At 45.8% G+C, this 20,381-nt stretch overlaps 1 pseudogene; it reads left to right on the top strand.

Moving 5' to 3' along the window:
* The window catches only part of LOC125532607, a 25,789-nt pseudogene extending 5,708 nt beyond the window's left edge, over nucleotides 1–20,081 (top strand).
* Nucleotides 20,082–20,381: the final 300 nt, after the last annotated feature.

Raw genomic sequence — 20,381 nt, 5'->3', positions numbered from 1 at the left:
GCAAAGCTCACCGCTTTGCTCGTTGATGAGTGTGGCCGCCCCGCGAGATTCGGTCCCTCCGGTCTGAGCTCACCTGTATGCATGGTGCCCTCAGAAAGTACACCAAGCTTGAGGATCCCGATGACCAGGTGAAGGAATGGATATCTCTGGTCAGGCAGTTGGCCTATGATACCGAGGATTGCTTTGACATTCACCACCTTGGTGATGGTGGGCGTCATGAAGCCGGCTTCAAGGAGTTCTTTCGCAAGGCAGCTCGCCCTCGCCATCTACAAACGCTTGGAGCTCGGCGTGGCATCGCCAACCAAATCGATGACCTGAAGCTTCGTATCAAGGAAGTGAAAGAGCTAAAGACCAGCTACAAGCTGGATGATATTGCTTCTAGCACCTCTGGCAATGCAGCTTTGGATCCCCGGTTGGCTGCTCTTTTTACAGAGGAGGCAGACCTCGTGGGTGTTGAAGGTCCAAGAGATGATTTTGCCAAATGGGTTATGGATGATGGAAATAAGCATTGTTGCAAGGTGTTATCTATTGTTGGGTTTCGTGGATTGGGAAAGACAACACTAGCTAATGAGGTCTATCGCAAGATTCGAGGGCATTTTCATTGTCATGCTTTTGTGTCGGTTTCCCAAAAGCCAGATACAAAGGAAATTATCAAGGATGTGATCTGCCAGGTGTCGAACAATGAGGAATTCAAGAAAGATATTGAGATTTCGGATGAAAAGAAATCGATCTCAAAGCTAAGAGAACTTCTACAAGAAAAGAGGTAATTTCTGGCATTTTTGTTTCCATAAATATGTCTTATTCTAAGCAGTCATTATTTTAATTACTTGTCTCTGCATCTACTTCTATTTTTTCACTTAATTAACTGCACCAAACCATGGATAGTGCATATTATCTCATGACTTGGAATAATATCAGTATGTTCACACAAATAGAACAAAAACTATGTAGTTATGAAATATAATGGTACAATTTTGATTCCAGAACTTTGCCGAAATGGTCAGCACAAGAAAAGAACTAAAACTATTGCTCAAGTTTACGAAAAACAATTCAGTTACAATTTAGAGGCACGCACATAAGAATATGTGCCCATCCTTAGAGTTAAGAGAGGCATGACATCAATGTTATCTCAACAAATAAAAGCTACCACTCGGGTGCTCTTGTGTGTAAGTAAATCCAAACTTGTTGAAGCCATACCTCACACCTCCACTGTCCAGTAGTAAGAGTTTGCAATATAAGTTTGCTTCTCTACCCTAATAATCTATCGACACAAAAATTCAAGCAAATGTTGATGTAAAGGGTTGCAATTTCGTTGAAATTGGCCTTATATATTTGGAAAATAAGCTGTATTAAGTGTGATACCCGTACTTTACTATAGTTTGAGTACGCGAAGAATATGTAATATCATTATTGATTGATGTTATATGTTGACATCTATCAGGTATCTTGTTATCATTGATGATATATGGTCTCTAGTGGCATGGAATGCCATCAATTGTGCATTTCCAGAGAACAGTATTTCTAGCAGAATCGTAGCTACTACACGCATATCAGAAGTAGCTAGCTCTTGTCGTCCAGGTCCTGATGACCAGATCTTCAAGATGGAACCTCTAAGTGATCCTCACTCTGAAAGATTATTTTTCAGAAGAATCTTTGTCTCAGAGAATTGCTGCCCTCATATGTTTATTGAAGTTTCAAAAGCTATCTTGAAAAAGTGTGGAGGCCTATCATTGGCAATAATCAGTATTTCTGGTTTACTAGCAAACAGACCACGTGTTAAAGAAGAGTGGGAGAAGATAAAAAGATCAATTGGTTCGGATTTGAACAAAAGCCAAAGTCTAGAGGGACCGTGGTGTTGCACCAAAGTAATTTCCCCGAGGAATTTTTTTTTAGACTAACAGGAGGGCAGAAAACACACCCCCCCCCCCCCCGGCTCCACCATTTTTCCATTGAAAAACGTGAAACCAGGTACAACGAAAGACACCCTTCTATCAAGGTTTTTCAAAGGACGGATTTGAGGAGCTACCCCCTCCCTGATCTGCCATAACAGAAAAGGGAGTTGGAGCGCTCACGAGCTTGAAAAAAGTAGAACTTATTACAAGACTCAAAATCTAGCACAGGAACTAAAGTGTTCATATTTTTAGAAACTAAAGACGACCCTATTGAGAGAGTCAATTCTTCTTCATGCGCCCATCAGTACAGTTCCAGCTTTCTTCTGGCTCGCCTGGTACGCCCCCCCCCCCCCCCCCCACTTGATTCTCTTGAAGGTTTGAACTGGGGTCAGCGGCAGGTCCAGCGGAGTGGCAGGGCTCAGCAGCGATGTGTGCTTGCAGTTCCTATCAGGGCTGTTAGGAGGTGCCCCCGAGGATTATGTGATTGACAGAGAAAGATTGGTGAGACAATGGACTGCGGAAGGCTTTATTTCTGAGGAGCGTGGGAGGAGCTGTCAAGAGGTTGCTGAAAGTTATTTTTATGAGCTTATCAATAAAAGCCTGGTCCAACCAGCGCACATTCATTGTGATGGGACTTATCATTTCAAAATCCATTGAAGAAAATTCCATCACTGTGGTGAATGGCAGTCAAACTGTTTGGGGAAATCCTCAGTGTTCTATTCGACGATTGTCGATCCAGGACATTGACCAAGAGCTTGCATCTGTATTGGCAAAGAAAGATCTAAGCCATGTCCGGTCTCTTATAATAACAGCATCAGGATGCATCAAACACTTGCCAAGTCTTATTAAGTTTGAAACTTTACGCGTATTAGATTTTGAAGGTATTCAAGACGTAGCAGAGTATGATATGAATGGTATGGAAAAGCTTTTCCTGCTAAAGTACATAAACTTTAGGAGGACGGGCATAATGGACCTACTGTGTGGAACTGTGATGCTACATGATCTAGAGATGCTAGATTTAAGGGCCAGGCCTATTTAATCTCTACTTTACATATACCCTACTAGAAAACCTGGGCAATAAGCCACGGACATTTCTGAAAAAAATAACATGCAGTTAGCATAAGTACAATTAACAATCATTGGTTGTTATTGGTGTGATATGGGAGCAGGTGAGGTTGATACTAGAGCACAGGCATGGGAAACATCGCCTCCACCCATCCGTTGCGGCCGGCGAGCCGCCTGTGACACGCTGCCTGCAGACTTCTCCGTTAGCTAATGGTACCTTTATCTCTCACATCTAACCTTTTCTTTTTATCCATCTATTATGCGCGCGTCGCTGCAGTTGTTTTCAGACCGGGTGTACTTCCTTAATTAAATGCTAATCAGCATGGTTTTCTTTTTTAGCTATTACTTAAACATTCCCCACCCCGTTGAAATCGGGGGGGGGGGGGGGGGGGGGGCAGAGAGATTATGGAAAGGCAAGCTTGACCTCACTGGTGGAATTCACGGTTAGGAGGAAAGTTGTACAAGGATATCAACACATGCACATGCCCCACATCCGTCAGGGACAGGTTTTGTCTTAGCGCTTTGCCGCGCGCGGCCGCGAGAAAGACAAAGCTTTATTGATAGATGCAGCCCACGGATGCTTTCCCGCACGACCGAGGAATCAAACCACCAAACACTTGAAGTCAAGTCTTGTTCACAAGCACTAGGCGAGCACAAAACATGCAGAGAGTGCATACTTTTTCAGTCGTGCGGCAAAGCACCTGTGCTACGGAACCGTAGCTATCAATCAATTATTGTTGTCTATGGGCCCCTCATGAAGCGAGAAGCTTGTTTGCGCGAATCTCATTGGTGGCATTGTTGCACGCGTTGCAATGCACTATCACATGCGACAATGACTGTGCCGGCAATCCCTCTGGCTCGAGCTCAGGATTCTTGGTGCAGGGCCGGCCGTAGGCCATGGCAAAAAGTGTGGCGGCTTAGGGCCCATCTTAAATAAGGGCCCAATATATCTACATATCATACATTTTTAAAAAGTTGATCCCCATTATTAGCAATTTTTTCTACATGCACATTGTCCACATCATCATGATGCCACGTCACCATTTAGTTTAAAAGACCACCAAAGAAATTCTTCCAAGCGTTTGGTTACACGCTAAGGGACCCACCACAACCTCCCTTTTTCAAACTGTCACAACAACCTTTTAGCGAATCGTGGAATTTAATTTCCACTCAGTTGACATTAGCTCCTCTTTCATCTTCCATAATTGATGAGATAGAGACGAGATGCATCGGCTTATCGACTCCCCAACAAAGGAAAAAGTTCATTTAAAACCCTGAACTCGTAGACATTCGGCGAAACCAACCCTCAAATCGAAATCCCGGTCGATTGTACCCTGAACTATGCAATCTTGGTCTAAATCAAACCTTCGAGTCATTTGGATGGCCGGGATTGCTGGGATTTCACTGAGGGCACACACCTCCACCCCGCTGGGCCGGCCCGCTTTATTTTTTCCGTTAAGAAATAAAAATTCATAAAGGGCGCTACACCTTGCTTCTGCTGGGCTGGCCCGCTTTTGTTTTTTTGTTAAAAAAAAGTGCATGGTGTGCCTTGAACACGTGACCTCGTGCTGTTTTTTCTGTTTACAAATATTTTTATAAATTAAAACATAGAACTGACTTCAAAATAACATTTTCTTACAAAGATGTTCAATGAAATTTAAATATTGTTCAAGGGATATCACAAAAATGTTCAACATGTATTAAATAATGTTCAGCGTATTTCACGAAAATTTTCAATTTTTATTTTAAAAATTTCAACCTATGTAAAAAATGTTCAAAGTATATTTTTAAAGAATTCAACGTATTTAAAAAATCACATTTTTTCCAAGAATTGTTGAAAATTTGAATAAAAAAGGAAATCTGTCGCGATACATTGTACTCTAAAATTGGCGCTGTAATATAGACGTACTGAGTAGGTAGCTAGTGTGGTTGCCGTCACTTTTTCAAATTTTGTTCAGAATTTTAAATTGTTCAGTGTACAAAAAATAAATGTTCAACGGGTATTTAAATGGTTTTTCAGCGCATATCACAAAATTGTTCAATGTGTAGTTAAAAAATGTTCAGATTATATTACAAAGATGTTCAATGTATAAAATTTGTTCATCGTATATCACAAAATGTATAATATGTTTTAAATTATTTCAATGTATATCACAAAAATGTTCGCTGTGTAAAAATTGTTCATCGTACAGTTAAAAAATGTTCAATGTATATTCGAAAATCGTTCGTTGTATATACATTTTTGTTCATATTTTCAATAATTGTCGACGTTTTAACAGTTTGTTTGAGTTTTAAATTTCTTCAAGAAAACATTGTTCATTTTTTTGAACGAAGATTAAAAAAACGGATCTGCCGCGCACCATACTACTTTAAAATTACGCTGTAGTCGAATACCCATCTGCATCGCTAGCTGCACTGGCTGTCGTCACGCCTATCCAGGGAAAGGTGCCGGGTTCGAATCCAACCAGCGGCACAACTTTTAGTTCGTCACAATTTTTTCCGTACGTTCGCTCGTTTCCTGGCAATGGGCCGGCCCGTTTAGTGAGCCCTACGTGGAAGCTCTTCTCTTTGACGCTATCCGCAATTCTGCCGCAAAGAGCGACAAAAAAATAAAGACAAATTTTTTGAGCAAACAAACAAATACATGGGCTGGCCCAGCGCGGAGGACGCGTACTCCTTGGCCCACCAGCTAGACAAAATCCTGGTTGACATTTGTCATGGATCGCTTTAGACCGGGATTGCATAGTTCAGGATGCAATCGACAAGGATTTCGATTTGAGAATTTGTTTCACCGAACGACTACGAGTACAGGGTTTAAAATAAACTTTTTTCCCCAACAAATTATGCCTGCACGTCTTATCTTCTCTACAATGAAGACTCGCTCCGCCATCATCCGGCCACGCCAAAGCCAAAGGCACTGATGTTCCTCCCACCGGCCGGCCGCGCTAGCCGCAGCCTCTTTCTTCGTCCACATACGCAGCGCCTACCTCTGTCGGCCGTCCGTGCCAGCCAATCCGGGCACACAACTGCTAACAACCTGAAACGGCGCTACTCCTATTCGACGCCACGGCGGCCAGCTTGCCGAGGCACCAGGCCACCGCTGGCCTCCGACCATTGAGGTGCTCGCAAGCGATCAGCCGCTCATCTCATGTCTTCTCTATTCCCAATCTCCTTGGCCATGAAGCTCTGCATGTTTTTGCGCCACCCATCTACCGAGGTGTTACTCACCCTCCATCGCCAAGTAAGATCAACCCGATTGTGCGATGTCGTCCTCACTGTTCGCCGCCATTCAGGACAGCCGCCGCCTCCGACTGGTAAGGATTGAGCTTCACCGTGTGGTTGTCGTCAGGCGCGCAGCCCACCGCCCTTCACGGATCCAAGCCCGCTGGCAAGACCCGCTGCCGAGAGGAGCAGAACATGCATCGGGATTTCACCAGTACGCTGCAGCCTCGACGCATCCAACCCCAGCCACCTCAACGTGTAATTAATCTACCTCCTCAAGGTCGACCTCCACCACCGCCCTGCTGCACGGAAGCGACAAGCCGCCGACCCTCATAGGACTTCCCCGCCCCTGCTAAATTGCCCTTTAAACAATTCAGCGGGATCGCTCCCATCGTCTTCAACTGTCCAACATCAGGTTCGTATTTGTGCATCCATGACTATATACAAATACAACTATTGCAACTATTTATATTTTTTTTAGAAAATGAGGAGGACCTCCGGTCTCAGCATCTGGACGATGCATGCAGTCACTTTATTAATTATTCACATAAAACTTTACAAAATCATACAACAGTAAGACTAAAGCCACCGTTTAGGCAACATTTGTCGCTACTCCTAACCAGTTGATGAAATGACGCTCATAGTCTGGGCTTAATACCAAACAGACCTCGCATCCAAACCTAATATCTAAGACCTGAGGTCCCAACTAGGACGCCTGCCGGGTATGGGGCATCCACCAGTCCGGCACACTCCTCAACCAGGACGCCTGCCGGGTATGAGGCCGCCGCAGCCACCTTCCATCAATCCATCTTCAGTGTTGTACTGTTGCATCTACTTTGCCCGGTCTCGTTGCCGTCGACGCCACCATGGCGCCAAACAGCTCCACCGCCCTGCGCTCGTCCATCCAGCCGCATCCGTCGTCGATATGCAGCTGCACCATGCCACCAAAACTCGTCGTCATCTATGCGGTAGACACAATGTCGCACCACCTGGCAACCTCCACACTGTCGCCATTGTTGGAGGTACTCGGAGCCCACCATCCACAGCATCTCTCCCCGAACAGCAGGTCCTCCCAAGACGGCGCCTCCATGGAGGATACGACACGTAGGACGCCGCCGCTGCCCAATCCAGATGAATTTTGGACTTTCGTTCGGGAGGGGTTCGGAGGTGGATAGGAGAGACCTCGGCTTCACCTCCATAAAGGGTAACGACATCGAGTGACATCACCGATGCCGGGCCGGCCTAGCCGACCAAACTTTCCTCCGGTCCCCATCCTATGCCACCAAACCTCCGTCTGCTCCAGATCCGACAACGAGCCATGATCCAAAACCTGCGAAGATGCAAGAGCCATGGAGCTCGACCCGCCAGAAAGGAGAACCGAGAAGAACCCATTGTAGATCTCCAGACGCCGAAACCAGCGGTCCGACGTGGCCAGTGACGACCATCACCACCCTGCGGCGGCCGACGAAGTCCGAAGACAGGATCCAGATGGATCCGATCTGGATCCGGCGGCACCCACAACCACCGAGCAGGCCCAACGCAGCCACCACCTTGCGACGCACAGGCCGCCACCGCCGCCCCGCGCACGACGCCGCCGGGAGACCCGCCTGCCGCGCCGCGGAACCCCACGTTCGCCCGGCGCTCCTCTCGACCCCGCTGTCCCGCGCTAGCCAAGACGAAGAGGATGGGGAGAAGCCCCGCCGCCGCCCAGTCGGCCAGGCTTCGCCCGGCGGCGCTACGGACGGCGGCGAGGAGGGAGATGGGCGGAGGAGGTGCGAGACGCGGCGGCTAGGGTTTCCCCTCAGGTAGCGCGAGGGGGCAACTATTTATATACAGCAAAGTGCAAGTTTATCCAGGAAATATTCTGTCCCAGATTACATTTAGCTCATTGTTGGTAAATGATGGGAGACTAATTTACCTTTCAAATGAGAATGTACCAGTTAAATATGTATTAAATAAGTACAAGACTGACAAACCTAACCTACTCTGGGCTAAACCTGGTGTGGGACCCCCCTTCTGGAAAGGGGTTACTTGGGCGCTGGCTGGGATTAGACCTTTCTATAGATGAAAATTAGGAAATGGGCGTAAGATCAGTTTCTGGCATGATGTTTGGATTGGAGATTCTTCTCTAAAAACCCAATTCTAGGAGATTTTCACCATTTGTCAACAACAAGAATGTAGCGTGGCGCAGGTCTGGGATGGGGAGAACCTTAAGCTTTCCTTCACTAGATGCGTGGATGATAGAGTCTTTGCCAGGTGGCAGGATTTGCTCCAGACACTTGTGACCAGTGTGCCTAGTAGCGAGGAAGACCAACCTGTATGGTTGCTAGAGGCATCTGGGGTTTATTCTGTAAAGTCATACGATAACATGATTAATTGGGGCGGGGTTTCTACCCCTGTGTGGAAGAACTTTTGGAAAATCTTAGTCCCACACAGATACCTAGTGCTCCTCTGGCTAGCTTTTCATAACAAGATTTTAACTAGAGGTAATCTAGATAAAAGATGTCATGTTAGCCATAAGACATGCCTTTTCTGTTGTGAAGATGAGTCAGTACATCATTTGCTGTTTGAATGTGTGGTTGTAAAAGAAGTCTGGTCGGATATAGCACAATTCTTTGAGTTTGATTATCCACGATGTATGCGGGAGTTGTCTGATCTGTGGAGTGCTAACAATAAAAAGACTGTTGTTAACATTGCCTGTGTTGCTGCCGTTTGGAGCATCTGGACCATGTGTAATGAACTTTGTTTTCAAGGCATGCCGTGGATAAGTATTCGGGTGATCTTGGGGAGAGCTTGTGCACTATTACATCAATGGAAGATCATGTGCGTGGGGGATCAGTCGGTGCTACTGCGACGCTGTCTCCTGTTGCTGTACCGGCGAAGAGGAGAGCTGCTGCGCATTGCGTGGCGGGAAGAACCAAGGCTGGCGTGAACAAGGAACTAGTTGGCTTCATGCTGAGAGCTCACTCAGGGTGGTCCCCCTGTCAGAGGGCCGGCGATTCATGTAATAGGCTAGTTTTTTTCTTCATAGACCAGCTGCTGATGGCTGCCATGTGTGGCTTTGCCTTACTTTATCTGCTCTTAGTAGTGTAGTTGCCTGGCTTGCTACTCTGATTAGCCCCGAGAACGCTTAACTGTTACTCCCTCCGTTCTAAAATACTTGACTTCAATTTGTTTAAAAATGGATGTACCTATATACTAAAATATGTCTAGATACATCTATATTTTAATAAATGGAAGGCATATATTGTGGAACGGAGGGAGTACCTGGGTGTGGTGCCCCGTTTTTCTAATAAAATGGGAAGGGAGGAAACCCCTTTGGATCAAAAAATATGTATTAAATAGTTAAATATCTGACACTTCAGAACTGATGTCGGTTTGAGAATGGATAAATTTCGACATATTTGATGGATACCAAGACTAACCAATTATGTGTCTTTCCTATGCTTCTCATGTTTCTAGAGCGACCAGATGAGGAGCTGTGTGGGGATTTTGATATGGCCATGTACATGTAGGGATCTCATTGTCAAGAGATCATGATAGAGAGGCTAGAGCTTAGTTACAGAGAAGTATGCATGCATGTCTATAATGTACATCCAGTGAACATGTGGTAGAGGGGCATGCCCAGGTATGACATGGAAGTAACATATGCAGTGAATGCAAGAAAAAATGGCTGTATCGTAGATGCAGCACAAAGAAAGCGTGCTAGCATAAATAGACTGGAGGACGAGTAGTTGGACTAAGTTCATGAAGGATAATACCAACATTCTAGGAGGTCTCTTTCTCACTTCTTTTATTTTTGTTTCATTTTCCTCTATTGGATAACGTGATAGTAGTTTATTGGTGCTAATCTTAGTTCTAAATTGAATTGATATTGTGAGATACCATGATAAGCTTAAATGAATTGATATTTTTTTTAGATATGGAGTTGCTTTTTCTCTATTTTATTCTCTTATGATCATTACGCTCCATGTTTTTACTATTTTTTGACTTCATAGATCTTTCCTTAATAATAAAACACGGGCTGAGTCTGACGGGTTCACCGTCGCGGTGTTTTTACACAAAGGTCCTATACTTTTTAGGAATTAACCCGCCATCCCTACTTTAGTTAAACGATTCGTCCATGTCGTCTTCCTTTCCAGCCGCGCCGCACAAGGATGGATAAGGCGAGCGATCCGCAGTGTGAGCTGCGGAGCAGTTGAAGGAGCGGCGGGGAGGAGGACACTCCATGGCGGCTGTGCTTGGGGCTCCGACGAGCAGAGGCGAGCGGTGACAGGAGAAGCTCTGCGGCAACGTCCTGAAGGCCATCAGCCATGGCCGTTGTGGCTTCGCATGCACCCGCGAGTGGATCTGCGTGGCTGGATGGTGCGCACGCGGCCGCTGACCTTCGCCGACCGGACTCCTCTCCTTGCAGCAGCCGTGCCGCCGTCGCACCAAGGCTAGATTCGTGCGCTGCGTCGAGCTCCGCCTCCCCCCTGCGCACAGCCGCCGCCTCTTCCATCCTCATCCCCATGCAGCTGCGCGCTCTCGTCTGCCCCCATGGCGAGCTTCGCCTCCTGCGTGTGGTCGCCGCCTCCCTCGACCTCCACCTCAGTTTCAGTCAGATATGAAAACCACCGGGGGCGAAAATATATATTAGAGCATATGCACCTAGGCCCTCCCTATCTAGCCATATATTTCCTACTTTAAGATTCGTGTTAATATATTTCTCTTTTTTATTTCTCTCACATAGAGCATATCTTAAAGTTCAAACTGTTAGAATAAATCTGAGGCACTCCGTCGATCTACTGAGGACCAAGCAATCACACGAGGCACGACACTGAGATTTGTTAACGAGGTTCACCGTCATGGCTACATCCCCGGGGCCCGACTACTGGCGCTCCTCCCCATGATACCGCTACAATACCGCTCCTCGGCCGCCCGGGCGCCTGCACACGCCGCCGGCTCCCCCCGCGTGCCTGTGCTATTATGTTGGCATAGATTACATCGTGTGTCTACCCTCACTATATATGAGAGGCCTAGAATACAAGTGTCCTATTACGACACAACTCCTACCCTGTCTACACACAGTGCAAATCAAGTCCAACTGTAACCTACCTTGTACAATAATATTCGACACAATTCTAACAAACTCCACCTTGGCAAATATTCTTCATCATCTTGAATTCATCCATGCGTCGAACCGCCATGTACATTGGACTCGAGATACGCCATGAGCACCGCTGCTACTCCCAGACTCCATGTAACTCCACCTGCAACTGTAGTCCCTTCTCGTCTTCTTCACAATCAACACTCGAGCAAAATTAAGTTCCTCATTACTCTACCTTGTGCTTCCAACCTCCGGAGAATCTATTCAATGCCATCACACACCGATCACTGTCTGCGTGAAAGTGAACGACTCGCATATTGGATGCCACATATAAGAGTTACCTGAACTCAACATCACCGCTCTTTCATCGCCGTCTGTCTGAAACTTGAAGGAATTTCACCGTCGCCATGTGTCACCCTGAGTCAAATTCATAGTTGTCTCACCCTTTTTCCCGGATTGTCTCTGACATGTCCCACAACTATAGCACTCCACCTCCTTCTGTACTTGTCATCCGCGCTTTGCCATGTGCACTGAACACCACAAAATATACGGTCGTGTACTCTCTCAGCTTTTGACAATTTCAGACTTTCCGCCACTTTCTCAGATTCTCCACAGTCAGCTCTTGTCCATCAACTAGCACCGATAGACCCAGTCACCAACTTGAATCTGGTACTCGTCAACACTGTTTTAGCACCCTCTGCACACTTTATCTGACCACATGTCTGATGACCAGTGCCTTGGCCTGTCGCTGTGTCCCGTGCTTACCGCACGCCTCGCCACTATCACCGCGTCGAGCCTCTGATGTCCTGGTCGAGTCTCCCGGGTAGCTAACCCACACTGCCTCAACCGTCACTGCAGAGAACCACCGATCATCACCGACCGATGCCGAGTATCACGTCTCCATCAGACCATTGGGCCCCAGTCCGATCCACATGTCACTCACTATCCCGCTGAAATAGGCTTCGATTCTCCGATATCTTACACCGTAGCCCCTCCATCAGCACAGAGTGAAGTCACCCATCAGACTCCAACTCCACCTTCTACATGACTCCATGGTGGTTGTACATGCCACCCCCCGCGCCCTGTTGACCTCAAGCTCTCATGTGTACACTGCCTTGAATCAACCATGCGCAATAGTCTGTCGAAGCCGCACAAGCCCTCAGGCTTGCACCACGTGTTTCCACGCCCCAGAAGTCGGCCACCATCAGCATCACGCTCCTATGTCGTCGTCGCTGAAATCACCACCATCTTCTGCTTTTGACCAACATCCATGTCGACCCATCAGACTGTCCAATCCGACCCAGCCGAATTATCTGACTGCAACCATGCTTCACCCTGCATCGTGTCCGCCTCGCACAACTGTGCATTGCCTTGACGCCCTGTGTCTACATGATCCTGTCATGGCATGCTCCAGACTCCTCCGAGCCTTATACGCACGTCGCCAACCTCGCCACCTGCACCATAGATCCTCACGCTACCATCCATATACACAACCTGTGTACAAAGAAATAAAGCCCAAAAATCCACCACATGAGCCTTCCTGTATACACTTATCCGTGAAGATCAATAAAATAAACTCCCAACTCCACGTGTGTTCCTGTAGGCTGTAGGTCTATCTTTTCTCTTCTTCCGATGGATAGCACCAGTCTCCATTGCGTAGCTCTTTTCCAAACAAATCACATGTCGTTGCATCCTTCGGCTCAACAGTAACCACACCGTAGCACCGATCCGCTTCTGCCCCAGCCTTGCCTGCACACACCCGTGCCTGAGCCGCACCAGGCGTTTGCCTTGCACCCAAGCATCCGTGGCACCAGCACAGCCTGCTGCCTTGTACTCAGCCCGATCGGTCTCCATGCAATTGGCAGCCATCGCGCCATCCGCAACTCTCCAGCAGCACACCAGCCCGGCTGGGCCTTGCCACCCTCCTGGACCGCACCAGGCCACCACGCCGTGATCCAATCTCGATCCAACTCGCCGAGTCCTCTGGAACACGCCGCCGCCACTAGTTACCAAACCAAGTCGACCGATCCAATCGGCTCCGATACGCTGGCTCCACGTATGTTACGCCACCTCTGCAAACTGATCTTAATCTTTGCCTGCTTCCGATTGCTTCTGACACAAACAGAACTCCCGTCGTTCCATCGATCTTTCCCGGTCGCACTGCTCGACCACCGATCAATTCAACGAATTCTACTCCACCTCTCGATCAACAATCCACAACCTTTTCGTAACCTTGCTCATGATACCACTTGTTAGAATAAATCCGAGGCGCTCCGTCGATCTACCGAGGATCAAGCAATCACACGAGGCACGACACCGAGATTTGTTAACGAGGTTCACCGTCATGGCTACATCCCCGGGGCCTGACTACGGGCGCTCCTCCCCATGATATCGCTACAATACCGCACCCCTGCCGCCCTGGCGCCGGCACACACCGCCGGCTCCCCCCGCGTGCCCGTGCTATTATGTTGGCATAGGTTACATCGTGTGTCTTATATATGAAAGGCCTAGGATACAAGTGTCCTATTATGACACAACTCCTACCCTGTCTACACACAGTCCAAACCAAGTCCAACTGTAACCTACCTTGTACAATAATATTTGACACAATTCTAACACAAACCTATGCAGTGTGGCAAAGCTTTCTAAGTAGAATCTAGAATAAATCTTTCAGATTTTTTTGTCAAATATAAATATAGAAAATACGTATTGTTTGATTAAAAAATCATATTTTTAGTATTTATATCGGGCAAAAAATTCTAAAAGATTTATCCTAGATTCTAGTTAGAAAGCTTTAATTAGCACACTGCATAGGTTTGAACTTTAAGATATGTTCTATGTGGAAGAAATAAAAAAGAGAAAATTTTATATAAAAAGTTAGTTGTGTCGCACGAATCTTAAAGCGGTATTGGAAAGCTAGGATAGCAGAGTCTGGGTGCAAGTGTTCTAAAAATCCACGTCCCCACCGGGGGGGGGGGAGGGGGGGTGGCACCGAAGCAGATAAGCTCCTTAATCGGACGCGGGGCTTCCTCGCGATGTCACGGTAGCCAGAGCAATGGCTCGGCCAGCCACCCAAGAAATGCCCCCGAAAACACCAAAGCCGCCGCCACAGCGAACAGGAAGGACCCCAGATGATGCTCGTCGCCGGAGACTGGGGAGACGCGGCGGTCGGCTTCGGCGGCGGCGAACGGCGCCTGAAGGGTGCGGAGCATGTAGAGGGCTGAGGCGGACGCGGTGGAAAACGCGGGCGGTGAAAGGAGAGCACGGGGCCGTGTGCGGCGGTTGCGGCGGGGATGAGGAGGGCGCGACCGGGTCGGAGCAGAGGAGGGCCTGGAGATCCTTGAGAGAGGTCGAGTTGAAGGAGAGGCGAGGCGAGGCGGCGGTGAGCGCCGTGGAGGAGCAGGTTGACGCGGAGGTGGGGGAGGAGGAGCGCGTCTTCACACAGGGCAGAGCAGACGGATGGAGTAGCCGGGGATGGGGGTCTTATGGAATGGACAGCCGTGGGTTTTTTTTTCTTTTATGAGGGTAACCGTGGGCTTTTTCTTTAAAGCAAACGACTATGAGGTCTGAGCTAGCTGCTACCAAAATAACACCAACACTCTCAATGGACCATAGTTTCAAAAAAAAATCTCAATGGATCAAACACAAAAGTAGTGCTAAAAAAAAGACATGCAATATAATATTCCAAAAAAATTCTTTCACCATAAAAACATTTCAATTTTTAAAAATATTCTCAAAAATCTAAAAAACCTACTCAAAGTTATAAAAAATCATGTTTTACTGAACAACAAAAAAATTAATATCTCTACTATTAAAAGAGGATCGGACAACGTGATGGTTCGACCTCCCTTCACACGTACAATAGCCATCGACAAAAAATCTCTCAGCCTCGCGCAAGGGCCGCTATCCCACGTACATGAAAACTGATCCATTTTTTCCCACGGTCGATCCCACTCCCTTTTCTCCACGCGAGCCTTATCATGCACCCGCTCCTTGGCCACGATCCCCACGAGCCTCCAGCCTCGCATTCGACCCCCTCGATCAAGGGGCACTCTCCCTGCGTGACCTCGAGCAGCCGCCGACATCACCATCCCCGTGCGGCCGCGCCTCGCCAGGCCTTGGCTCTGCGCGCCGCCGTCACCACCACTCCCTCATCTCTCTCTCCCTCTCGATCCGATCGCTCCCTCAGTCGGACGCCGTTGCCTCTCTCTCGCCTCTCCCAATCTGATAGTGGTGATGGGAGGAGGAGCACCGAGGTGGCGGAAGGAGACGAGATCAAGAGGAGCGGAGCAAGTAGCAGTGTCAACAACACGCGGCAGCGGCCGATTTGGCGAGCGGAGTCAACGAGGGGTTGTTGGCGGCTGATTCGGCTGGGAGCAGAGCAGCCTGAGCCACGGCTGGCCTCTTCCTTGCTTTTTTCTCTTGGGTGTTCCCCTTATTCTCTGGGGTGGCAACGAGTTTGATGGGCAGAGGAATTCCCTATCTCTTGTGGACTAGTTGGTTCTTCGCTTAGGAATGAACAGAGGAATTGATTATCTTTGCAAGTCTACTGAATCTTCCACTCAAGGTATGTATGATTGATCTTTGTGCTTATGTCGATCGATGATGATACAGATTTTGGTGATATACTGTTTTTGTTATATGTACATAGGAGTGGTTATCAATCTATTGTTAGTTCTACAACCTATTACTTATATACCTTAAACCTGTCAGATTGGGTGGTCTCCGGTTGAATTTCAATGGTCCAAGGATTCTGTATTAGTACAAGATTTCAAAAAGAGAGGGCTCAGACATGGTCACAAGAATGAAGGTGGAGTGGAAAGAGGAGCGGACAGAAAGATGTCTCTCTCTCTCTCCCTCCATCACAAGTATGCCTCTATTATCTTTTTTTATCTAACCATGTCAGTATTTCCTTCTATCACTATTTCTGTCACAAGGCAAGTTTGTTTCCATGATGTAATGTTCACAAGGGGATGCCCATTCTATACCTGCACAATATTGTCTTCCATTTTATACCTGAATAAATATAGTCCGAGGTTACTTAATCTTATAATACAATTTCAGAATTTCCCTATATGTTTTTTTACAGGTTCAACACATGTTCTTATTGCTAAAGTAGCCCAACTTCATTGTACAGTGGACACCATTCTTTTAAATAATTGCTGTTGTGGTATTTGTGTGGCACTAATTAATCAACATATTAAGCATTGTGATCAACTATAATATATTGTATGATAGTAAAGCTGAAACTTAGAAACAAGTAGGAACTATCGATAGATACCGAGTCCCAATAAATACATTTTGAACCTACTATCTTTGGGAGAAAGATGTCAGCATCTAAAGGTGTGGCAAAAAAGTTTGATAGATAGTTCAAGAGTAAGGAACATAGGATGGGGACAAATTTTGTTCTCATGGTCCTGCTATATATTGTGTTAAGTTCTGATTCCAAGGTTTTTATGGGATTCAAAAATAAGGACCATCAGAACGTGAACTCTCTTCTTCATCTACTGAAATGTTCCTTGTAGGTTATCATGTGAAGAATGCCAAGAGAGGAGTTTGGCCATTTGGTACAGCTAGAAGTTAAAAAATGATCTTTGCTAAGTTTCCAAGATTGTTGTATGACCTTAATAATAATTACTGGTTAAAGATGATTTCTTTTAAGTTTTCAAGATTGATGTATGAGCTTAACAATTTAGAATAGTTTCAGCTTGTTACTAGGATTTAGCAGCACAAACAGATTTTTTACACGCCGTCTACAGGGAGTTCTCAATTTAAAATGGATGCAATTGTGTAGTACTCCCTCCGTTCCAAAATAGATGATTTAACTTTGTACTAACTTTAGTACAAATTTAATATAAAGTTGGGTCATCTATTTTGGAACGGAGGGAGTAGTCAAGAATATCGTCAAGGACTGTATATAGTTTAATAGGACATAATTAGTTATGTTTTTACTTGGATACGGTGGAGAGCAGGGCGGTTGGCGGGATGAAAAACATAGGGCGCCTTGGCGAAGGTGAGGTGGGCATCATTTGGTTATAAAGGGTGAAGAGTGAGGTGGGCTTCATCCGGTTTTAAAGGACATGGTTCCAGCTAGAAATGTCCCTCTAGAAAACTAAGCAGAAAGGGGAGGTTGTGACAAAAAAAAGAGAAGGGTGTGTCATGGGATGGGACTTTTGTTGGGCCTGAATGTTTGAGATAACATGGCGAATAGTCTGGAGAACCACATTTCTCCTCCACATGTGGTCTGGATTTGGGAGAGTCTGAACTGTATTTTGGGGAGCCTACTGGGCGCCCATTTGATGTTCGGACACACCCAGACATATCTTCCGCCTTGAAGACAACCTTAATCATTTGTTTGATTCATTTATATGTATGATAGCCCGTTGCAACGCACAGTCGTTCTACTGGTACTTTTTAATAGGGTGAAATGAAAATTAGGCGCTGAATAGGTCATCACAAACATTGTTAGGATACGTCCAAATTACAAAGTCCAAAAAGAAATACTCGGTGTAGCCATATTTCTAATGTTTGCAACAATTGGATTACAAAAGCATAAAAATTACGGAACAAAAATGCCCACAAAATTACACACATAAAAATAGTTTAAGAATATTTCAAGAAATATGTTCGTGCGTTTTTAAAAACACTTAAAAATCACCCAAAAAAGAACTACTAACTACAAAAAACATTTCAAAATGTAAAATAGAAATAGTTAATTTACATAAAAATATTTCATAAAGAAATGTGCCGATTTACATAATTTTTTATACTACTCTTCAAAAGGTTTTACATTTTAAATGAAAATATTAATTTTTAATAAAAACAAGGAAATTTTCACATTCAAAATTTATTTAAATTAGATATATAAAGTGGCAAAATGTACCCATGAAGCAAGTCCTGTCACATTTATCTCCTGATGCAACGCACGGACATTTGTACTAGTCTTTCTAATATACAATGCTATAAACTCCCGCTGCAACGCGCGAGATATCATCTAGTTTAAATAAATTACAACAAAATTAATTTGAAGAACAAAAAATCTACATGGAGTAGGGGACATATGCCCCCCCCCCCACCCCCCTCTTGGCACACTTCACCAGGTTGTATGTATTCCGTAGCACGGGTGCTTTGCCGCACGACTGAGAAAGTGTGCACTCTCTGCATGTTTTGCATTGGTCTAGTGCTTGTGGACAAAAGTTGACTTCAAGTGTTTGGTGGTTTGATTCCTTGGTCCTGCGGGAAAGCACTCGTGGGCTGCAGCTATCAATAAAACTTCTTCTTTTTCGCGGCCGTGCGGCAAAGCGCTAAGACAAAACCTGTCCCTAACGGATATGGGGCCCGTGCATGTATGGGTATCCTTTCATTGCTTTGCTGTCCCAGGCGGCTCACCGGCCGCCCGCAATGGATGGGCGGAGGCGATGTTTCCCGTGTCCGTGCTCTAGTATCAACCTCACCTGCTCCCGTATCACACCAATAACAATCAAGGATTGTTAATTGTACTTATGCTAACTGCACGTTATTTTTTCAGAAATGTCTGTGGCTTATTGCCCAGGTTTGCTAGTAGAGTATATGTAAAGTAGAGATTGAATAGGCCTGGCACTTGCAGTGGGTCCTGTTCCCTTTAACTACGTGTGGAATTGTTCAGCTCACCAAACTACATCATCTAATCGGTTTTTTAGAAGAGTGGAAGATACCTATCGGGATTGGGAATATGACAAATTGACAACCTTAAAGGAGATCTCAGGCTTTGATATCACCACGAGTTCAGTAGGTGCAGTGAAGGAGCTACGTGGGCTGATCAATTTGAAGGTACTCCATGTGCAGTACAAGGAGAACGGTGCAGAATCTCAGGAGTACAAGAGACATGCAGAGGCGTTACTCTCCTCACTATGCAAACTTGGCAGCTACCAACTCCAGTCCGTTGGTATATCTGGTGGCAAGTCAACTCAATTCGAGTTATTAGATTCCTGGTCTCCTCTTCCATCTTGCCTCCAAAGATTTGAGATGAGCACCCCGTACTGTTTATCAAAACTGCCAAACTGGATTACTCCAGCACTCACTACTCTTGCATACTTTAGACATCAATTTAAGTGTAATAACAGAGGAGGTTCTTGGCATACTTGGAGAGCTGCCTGCATTACTTTCTCTGAAACTTTACACCGACACGGTCCATAAAGACAGGCTAGTTTTGCAAGGCACAGGATGCCGATGTTTGAAGGAGTTCCTTTATGAACCTTTTGGTGAAGGTGCAGGGACCCTTCTATTTGAGGAAGGGGCATTGCCAAAGCTCGAGAAGCTTGAGCTGTGGTTGTCTGTGTCAATGGCGAAGGCCTATGGGTCTACTTAGGTATTGAGCACCTCCCATATCCGAAAGATGTGCAAGTTACGTTTCAGAACCGGGATGCCACATCTTCTGAAGTTGAGGCTGCTGCAGCTGTCATAAGGAAGGAAGCAAATCTCCATACCAACCATCCCAGGTTAACTCCCTATGGAGTAATGAAAGAATGACAAGAGGTATTGCTACTTTTATTATTACTAAATGTAAATAGTTCATGATGTCTGCAATCAAGTTAATTGGTTTCCCCCCTTGAATATATGTGTATTTTCTCCATATATTCAAGAAGCTTCTTGAGGGCTGATACTCTTATCTTTTAGGGAAACTATTCAACTAAAAAATAGCTGCGGGTGGTTTGACTGGAATCGTGTCCTGAAGCTACTATTCTCGTTCCCTGAAGCTCAAATAAAAGTTGCTTTTGATTATGTTATTCATTTTTATTTTGTGTTGATGATATTCATTTTGCTTGGCGTGTGAACTTTGAATCAAACTCTTCCGATTTATTTACTGCAGTTAAGAATTAGTATTACATTAAGAAGATCTCCATCTGTGTGGAGCTTTGTCTTCATATACGCCAGTACTATTTGATTGTAACTTAAATATCCAGAGAAAAGTTGGTTCACTCGTGAGTAACTCACGGAATTAACTACCTCGTGATATGCAAACGATTCCGCCGATTCAACCAGCAGCCAGAGTTCTACATGCTGAAATTCAGTGATTGTTTCAGTTAGTTGCAAAATGGGAACTTATAATGTAAGCTACTCATGTTGAGTATTAA

Source organism: Triticum urartu, chromosome 1 (assembly GCF_003073215.2).
Source record: "Triticum urartu cultivar G1812 chromosome 1, Tu2.1, whole genome shotgun sequence".
NCBI classification, from domain to species: domain Eukaryota; kingdom Viridiplantae; phylum Streptophyta; class Magnoliopsida; order Poales; family Poaceae; genus Triticum; species Triticum urartu.
Note: the sequence above shows the minus strand (reverse complement) of the source record. Positions and strands in the feature narration are given on the sequence as shown.